The following is a 7,440-nucleotide window of genomic DNA, read 5'->3' on the forward strand; positions in this document are numbered from 1 at the left end:
AAAGAAAGAAAGAAAGAAAGAAAGAAAGAAAGAAAGAAAGAAAGAAAGAAAGAAAGAAAGAAAGAAAAGAAAAGTAGCTTTATGACTTTCTAGGGACCTAGGGCGTTCTAGGGACACACTTCAAAGTGTTCCGTTTGTGCATTTTTGTTTCAACACTTCACCTAACACTTTGTTTTTTCCATTGTGACTTTGAGAACATTTTTTTTTTTTGAGGCCATGGTATGTAGAATTAAAATTGAGCAGGATACATTTTTTGTGTTTCTTTGGGGGCGCCTAGACATCACGTTACTTATATATTAAAACATGTGTAATAGAATGGAAAATATCATGCGACTACACTTTGAGTGTTCTCAGAATCCTCATAGGCATTATTCAAGCCAGTACCACACAAAGACGGTAGATCTCCTTGTCCTTAGTCTAAGACTCAGAAAATACATGTACACATTAGACTATACATGAGTCTTTCTCTGTATATACATGGGTCTTATGTTGATGTGAAAGGAAAATTTTAATAAAGGGGCATCAATCACTTTTAGATTTCTGGGACAGTCACAAAACGCAGTTCACAAAGACTCCCGTCTGTGACACTAGAACTGCAGAATTTGCTGTGTGTCTCCCATTTCCTGTGAAGTACACGGTTCCATTAGTATCACGCAGGAAACAAGAACAGATGTTGATTAAGTACCGCTCAAAACTTGAGACCCCACCAACTCTGGTTGCAGCTGGGTAGTCATCTCTCACACGTCTTAGTGGGAGCCAAGCTCCTGCTGGGGAGTCTCCCTTGGCCTCCCCTGGACAGTCAAGAGTCTCACGCATTATATTTCCTATCCATTTCTTTTTCAAATTACAGTGGTTATTAGCATTTTCTTTCTGCCAGGCTTTCATGGTGAAGACGGCTTTGCACTGTCATGTAGACAGATCAGTCACTGTTTAGGTCTGTTGTACTGGAGACCATTCCTCCTAGACTGTCATCATTCACTGGCTGCCAGAGACTAACACTGGGCTTTTAAAAATAAAACCAGTGCTTATGTGCTCATGTCTTTTTAGAGGGAAGAAATGTACCTCCTTCTGCCCCCATCCCCGTATGTATGTATGTATGTATATAATGACGATCAGGAAAACATCATATTAAAATGGTGTTCCAATTATTCTAATAAAAAGTCTTTATGATCAATGAGAACAAAATTTGAAAAGAAAATGAGAAAGCATTTGACTTATCTCAAACCCAGCTAGTTAATAGATTTTACAGAGAAATATATAGGATTATTCAGTCATTGATGAAATAAGCAGGTAGTTTGATAGTCTTTAGAGTATTAAGTTTTTGTGGCGACTCCTAGAGCTCTATATGCAGACATCTCCCTATCCTCCTCTCTGTCAGGCAGCACTCTGATCTGATACAACCATCTAATCATCTGTTTATAGCCCACCTCCTCAATGTGCTGTTAATTGCTCACTTGTGAAGTGAGAATAATCACACCCAGCTAGGGCTGCAATAAGAATTCGGTTAGTAAGTGCACATTAATCACCTGCCACCTGAAGCCATCAGTAAATAACAGCCTAGAGAGAGCTGTACAAACTAGAAAGCAACCGATACAAAAGGAAAACATCTGGGTATGAGAAAGAGAGAGCACCCAGCTGTCCGGATTTTCTTTGTCGGGGGGAAGGAAGACTGTTTGGGACATGATCATCCATTCTAACACACTCACACTGAGTCATTAAAGTGCAAGCGGTATCATATTCTTTATGTCAAGTTGACACCGGCAAGAGCCATCTGAGAAGAGGTAACCTCAGTTAAGAAAATACTTCCCTAAGATCCAGCCTGCTGTAGGGTGTTTTCTCATTTAGTGATATTTGGAGGAGGTGGGCTGATGGTCCTGGGTTCTGTAAGAAAGCAGGCTGAGCAAACCATGGGGATTAAGCCCATAAACAGTACTCCTACACAGCCTCTGCGGCCTCTGCGTCAGTTCCTGCCTCATGTCTGCCCTGCTTGAGGTCTTGCATTCACCGTTTTTGATAACTTGATGAGTAAAATAAAGTTTTTTTCTTCCCCGAGTGGCTTTGGGTGATGGAGTTTTATCATAGCAGTAGTAACTCTAAGACACATTCTGACTCTTCAGACGGTAGATACTGGAGCGCTTTACCGAGGCTGAACCTCAGGACACATGAAGTAACTGCTCATGTAAAGCTCATGTGTTTTCGTTAATCCAAATGAAGACAGCAGCAGCTTGACTTTAAGAAGCCTGCTCTTTAAAAAATAGGATTGTGTTAAAATTAGAGTGGCTTTGATCTGAGTTTGTTTACTAGCTTTATGGCGTTGGAAAAAGTTTTTATATGTATACATAAGAATTGATATATATACACACACATACATATATATCACCTACACACGCACACAAGCATCTCACCTATAAAATTGAGATAATAGTACTCATGTCATAGATGATGGTGAGAACTAAATGTCATAACATGTATAAAAGGTTTTATCATTATGCCAACAATGAAAGCTTACTAGTTACCATTTTACTATTGTATTTCTTGAGCCCTGCTAAGTGCTCAATGTTTTTCATATAAATTTTGGGGATACATAGGTAAATTTATTTGTTTACCAAGGTTTAGAGTGCTACTTTGGGCTGCAGCCATGGAAACCTGATGCCAGTCTTCTTGGAGTTCATAATGAACAGTGATGGAGGCTGCAGGAAACAGTAAACAAACACAGGCAAAGTGAATTCCAACTGTGCCAATAAGAGTGAAGCTCATGACACAGGAATGAGGTAGAGTGTGAACCAAAGATCCTGTATGCGCTGCTGAAGGAAGCCCCTGAAGAGACACTAAGGAATGACTAGGAACAAAAGAGTTCAAGCACAGGAAATAAGTATAAAGGCCTCGATAAAGAAGTTTCTAGAAGAGAAAAGTTTGTAGCTTTACCATTGGGATCAAGAAAAAGAGAAGACAAGTAGTGGCATCAGGGCCAGACAGGACTTGCAGCCAGGAGAGCCTTACAGACCACTCTACCAAGGAAGGGTTTTTTTTTCTCTAAGTGTATAAGGAAGCCAGTTGGCAGGTGTAAGGAAGAGAATGAATGACACAGACTATCACTAAGACAAATAAAACTTTTGAGATGACCCGTTACTTTATTTTACAGAAAAGAATCAGACGGAGGGTCTGTGTGACCCTTGCTAGTCCCACCTTTTTGTTTGCCTTTCCTAATAACTACCTCCAGAAAAAGAATGCAAGTCTCTCTGCTATGAAAAGCCATAACTCTGTCCTGGGCTTCCCTTTGGTATGTTAATTGCCCAGCAATCCTCTAAAGGAATGAGAGCCAGGTTTTGTGGGTTTGTACTGGGTCTCTAGGCCTTTCTTAATCATGCATAAACCTGCATGATTTACCCTACTCCTCAAGCTTCTGTGTTCATATATGAAATGTATTAAGCATAACCAGGGGTATTGGCAGATAAACCTAATTTATGTGGCTTAGCTGAGGCTTCCCGTATTAGTAGCTTCACTGTTAGGGTCCTTGTTTTTATAGGGAAGAAGCGCTGATATGTGAAATTAGAATCAAGCTTTCAGTGTGATCATAGCCTTCAGCAAGTTAGGCACTTTTCTGCGAAGTTCCCTCCTTTGTAAACTGATGAGAGAGAATTCTAGCTCCAGAATATCATTGTAAGAAAGAAGAGTCTGGAAGATCTCAAAGGCCTGGTGTGGTTTCTTCCTTGAATAAATAATATAATGGTTATTATAATACTTTGTACTGAAAAATAATAAATTGTCTTTTCTGTGTCTGTGTCACTAACTTGAATAGAAAAAAATGTTTAGCATGTTTGAATTTTTACATTCTTAAAATAACTTACCAAAACTATTCATTTACCAATACAGTTCTAAAACAATAACTGTCTGAAAGCATTTATCTACCAATGCAGTTCTAAACGCTTCACATCAGTCCACATTGAAGCAGAGACACTGGAGAATAGAGATAAGTTTCTTGACCTCAGGTCACTCAGCCAGCAAGCAGTACAGCCAGGTATAAACCAAACTGACAAGTCCAGTTTTAACCCTCACCTTCATGCCCCTGTCCTTTGGTCTCCTGCTAGCCAGTGCATTCCTCCTTGTCAAAGGGCCTGCTCCATAGAGCCTAAATAACAATGTGTTCCGAGTGTATGTGCAGCCCTCTCTGAAAAGCCGAGTTATGTCAACATGCCAAGCAGTTTTAGGACATCCTGCCAAAGCTGCTCTAACTAAAATATGGGGAAGAGATAACAGTAACTTTATATCAACTTCCCTTAGCAAGCTATTCTCTCAACTTTAAGAAACGTAGTATGTACATTTCTAAATTGAAAGAACGTTTCAAAACATCTTTGCTTTTTTGTGATACCTGGTAATATTTGACTTCTATGAAAACTAGATCCATCCAGAGTAGTAAACGAACTCAAATCTGTCAACAAGTTTCCATTTTAAGCAGAACTGGAGTGAAATATTAAATGAGAATATTTGACTGAAGGGGGCAAATTATACCATTTTAGTATTGCTGTTTCAGAGCAGCTGCCACACCATATGTAATACTTCGGGTACATTTCCGGTGTTCCCAGCTTGGGAGACAGGAGTAGTGTGGCTTGTGTCCAATGGATAAATACCAAAGATTCCCTACATGGGCCACAATGTACAGAAAAGGCACTGAACACTACTTAGCTCCCGATGCCACCTATCCGGTAGAGCACTCCTTACCCATGGTTTCATTAGAGTTAGTTACCCATGGCCAGACATATACAGGGAGCAGTAAACAGAAAATTCCTGAAATAAACCATTTATAAGATTTATCTCATACACCATTGTCACAAAATCCAACAATGTTCTGTTTGATCCTGCCCAGGACATGAACCAACCTTTGCTTAGCATAGCCAGTGCTGTCTACCTGCCAGCTATTTAGCAGACATCTTGGTTATCAGACCGACTGTCCAGATATCGTAGAAGTTTGTTCAAGCAACACCTGCTTTACTTAATGATGACCCAAAGCACAAAAGTAGTAACCAGGGCATGAAACATGAGAGGACAGATTAATTCCGGAACTGTGGGCCAAAGCTGCCGTTCACTTAGGGCTAAGAATGGTTTACATGGTTTGGTTTTATCTACATTTTGAGGTTGGACTAGGAGTCTTTGGGTGTATTCCCTTAGAAAGGAGAATGCCCATTGTGCCAGGCTGTGAAAGTGTGACATAAGACTGTCTGCATGGGAAAGGGCTGAGGTAGAGCCCAGAGGCAGAGTGTTTGCCTAACATGTACAAAGTCTTGGGTTCATTTTATCACACACACACACACAATCTATAAAGTAATTCTTTTCTCAAGACCTGGAAAACAAATATGAAAATTAGAATTATGTTTGTATTCAAGAACATCTGAGACCTAGAACAATGCCGTGGTCATAATATTCCCTCATTTATATTTTGTTCATTGTGTTGAGTGGAAAAGAATAGAACCCTACCACTGTACCCTAGGAAAACTTGTCAGTTTATGCTGCTTCAATGGGCACCCAGTGCTGCCCAAATCCTAACAGCTTGATTGGTGAGCATTAGCTTCACCTCATGACCAAACTTCTTTTTTACCTATAAATCACCACTCTGGGGAATTTCTGACTTCCTCTTACTAACACAAGCAAGCTAACACTTTCCATGCAGGGGTAAAGGCTTCACAGCTAAATGATTCCTCTTGCTAAATGGCAGGAGGCCAGAGTCACCAGCCCTGCTGGCTAGGGAGAGGCACCCAGACAGCACCTTCACAATCCTGCAGCGCTTGTGAGTGGACACGACATTTCACAAATGTAGCTTTCCTGTTTTATGCTTATTCACACAGCAAGAAGGAAATGTATTTAATTCACACAAAAAAGTTTTGTAGTACTCAAAATCAGGATTTAGGAAAATAGAAAGCTTATAAACTAAGAAAATTGCTCTTGACTTTGAACCCTGACAGTCCTTTCTTTAAGCATCTTTGCTTTATACAATAATTTCACATTTAACCACTTCACACAAAATTTTCAAGATCATACTGTATAATTATCAACAGTATTTCCATGTCTCTGTTTCTCTCTTTCCCCACCTCAGTACAGTGTCTGAAATATAAATACACACATTTAAATGATTAACTAAATATTATTTCAGTGGACAGAGGAAATATAGTAAATGTCACTTGGCCCCAAAAATGACAAAAATGTGTTTGCTTTCTTCTTTCCTCTTTCTACTTCTGTTCCTCTTATTTCTTCCTTCTTTTCTTCCCAACAACAGACATCCTTTAAACTCCCCCCCCCTTTTTTTTTTTTGCACTGCCTGATGAAACTGAAAGAGTTATAACAAATTCAATATACAACCACCAAAGGCTGAAGCTGGACAGTCAAACCACATGCTTCCCTTCTCCCTCCATAACAGGATTTTTTGTTTTTCTAGTATTCATGGCACAGGGCTCCTTTTAGTTCATTCTCAGGTGCTGACTTGCTAGGTCTGTGAAGAAAATGGATCTGCAGAGTGAAAAGTCACAGAATAGAACAGGGGACAGACAGGCAGGAGACCACAGCTGCTCTTGTAAGCAGAAGACTCTACCCAGCTGTCTACACAAGGTACTCCACAGTTGAGAGGAGAAAATTTGTGTTTATGATTAATTTTTTTTACCCTCTACAAATGTCCACACTTATTTTATAACAGATACTCAGATATATACATTGTAACGTTTTTTAAAAAGTTCTGTTTAAGGATTGATTGTGTGCCTCAAGGCTTACATCATCCAAAATGAGCCTGGATCCCACTGCAGGCTCCCAGGCCTGCCGACGCAGAACCATGTCTTGCAGGCCACCTGCCCCAGGCCCTGCTATCTAAGACTCCTCCCATGGGTGCTGATATCTTTCTTGAACACTCCCCTGTGATGCAGACCGTGCCTATGCCTGATATGCTTTCCATTTGGTAGCTACAGCCCAAATCAGCCTTTCTTTCATGTGATGCTTAGAGGCTGCCTTTCTCTTCCTATTCTTTTCTCCAGCCTGTAATAAGGTAGTTTATTGATCTCCTTTGACCTCTTATATTCTTGACATATAAACCCACTTGAAGAGCATGGAATGCTTCTGAGAAGTGGCCCTTACAAAGATAATTGTAGGGCTGGAGTGATGGCTTAGTGGTTAAGAGCATTGGCTGCTCTTTCAAGGGATCTAGATTCAATTCCGAGCCCCACATGGTGGCTCACAACTGTAACTCCAGTTCCAGGTGACCCAATACTCTCATAAAGACATACATGCAGTCAAAATACCGATGCACATAAAGTAAAAAATAAGTTGAAAGAAAGAAAGAAAGAAAGAAAGAAAGAAAGAAAGAAAGAAAGAAAGAAAGAAAGAAAGAAAGAGGCAGATAGACTGAGTAAGTAGAAAAGCCAGTCTAGGCTGTGGGAGAAAACAAGACACACAAACAAATCA

The sequence above is a fragment of the Psammomys obesus genome, unplaced genomic scaffold (assembly GCF_907164565.1).
Source record: "Psammomys obesus unplaced genomic scaffold, mPsaObe1.curated_primary_1811, whole genome shotgun sequence".
NCBI lineage: Eukaryota > Metazoa > Chordata > Mammalia > Rodentia > Muridae > Psammomys > Psammomys obesus.